A 1,729-nucleotide genomic window follows, 5' to 3' on the forward strand; every position below is an offset into this window, starting at 1 on the left:
TGAGGAAAACTGACCCCCCCAAAATGGGGGTGTGATATTTAAGTTTTGGCATTTGAAGTGAAGAATAAATGTTACATCAAAATTAAAATTATCTATACACTGGTTTACTTTTCATTTTATAACACAAAAGGACATATAATCTTTATTTCTATATTTATTTATTTTTGCATACAAGAGCTCGGGTGTAGGCCAGTGTTGGTGGGGATGAGAAGATTCACCAGAAACAGAATGGGAGGCAGAACAGGGGGATTGATTGCAAAACATTGCTGAGGGGAACAGCAGCCCAACAGAGGTCTGCTGTGCCATGTGGGGCAGTTCCTTGCCTGAGGATCAAATGTGTCACAGTGGCTGATGAAAACTTGATAGTGCTGAGATTTTAACTCCTGCACAACCAGGGAGTCCCTAATTCTGTTTTTTTTCGATAGTTCATTACAGTTCGACAATTTAAAGGAAAACAGGAAGACTTTTGGTGATAGAAAAATATCACCTTAGAATCATACATTTACATTTTCTTTATTTCATTTTTATCATTAGGTATAAGTCATACAATTAATTTTCTTCCCTTCTAGTTATTACCTATATTAGAATTGATTTCAGAAGATATCTTCACTTGGGGTTTGTATAATCTTAACTTTAGTTGTCTCTCTTTTCAGCATATTTCTCTTGTATTTTCTGCTTGATGAAAAAACAGTTGCATAATTGTATTGTGTTTCTGTATCAAAAATGTAAACTACCAAATGACAAAAATTAAGAAGGTCTTTTGTATAAGGGAGTAGCATTCTCACAACCTCTGGATTAGTGTTAGCTGTGAAGCTGTGTGATGAACAATAGCAGTTTCTCACCATGATACTCATTAACATCTCTTTGTGACTCATAAGAAATAATTTGCTCAGCCCTATGTTAAATGCTAACCCAAAGCTGTCTTGTTCAGTAATAGCATGTTAATCACAATCAAATCGTTTTTTTTTTTTTTTTCCTCATGGGCAAGGAGACTGCAAAGACAATGCCCATTTCTTTATTTTCTTCTGTTTCTTCTTGCTAGACAATTAGGTAGAAATATAGTAATTTGATTGGTTCTTTGCTTAGCACTTGACAATATTATTTTTAGATCAGCTTTATAAACCTGACCTTAGTTGTTGGGTATGTGGATGAGATTGCCTCAAAATGGAGTTATAAAAGAGCAGTCTTTGTCAGGTAGTGCTCATAATTACAAGACATTTCCGTAGCTCATTCAAAACTACTTTTGGCCTCACCTCAGACATTTTTATGTTTTTTATATAAAACAATACCAGTCAACACATCTCCAATTACCCTCTACATAGGGACCCTAAACTGACAAAATTGTTACCTGAATATGATCTGATTGTGTACTTCTCAATACAAAAAGGAAAACAAAGTCTCATCAGATAAAGTGGGAAAATGTAGTATTAGGAAGCAACATTAATATGCAAAATTCAGGATGTTTAATATATGAAACACATAAAAGTATACAATAGTGAAAAAATACAATGATTTATGGCCCTCCCTCGTGGTGCAAGGGGTAGGATACAACCCTGCAAGCTAGCTGCAGGCACTTCAGTGCGAGTTTAATCCCCGGCCCTGGAGGTGATCCACATGGTGCAGCAGACCTCTCCTAACCCACCTACTGCTCCACCCAGCAATGTACTTTGTTGATCAGCCTGTTCTGCTCCCCACTCTGTCTCTGGTGAAGACTCTCACCGTCCCTGCT

The sequence above is a fragment of the Condylura cristata genome, unplaced genomic scaffold (assembly GCF_000260355.1).
Source record: "Condylura cristata isolate star-nosed mole 26May11 unplaced genomic scaffold, ConCri1.0 scaffold00007, whole genome shotgun sequence".
Classification (NCBI taxonomy): Eukaryota; Metazoa; Chordata; class Mammalia; order Eulipotyphla; family Talpidae; genus Condylura; species Condylura cristata.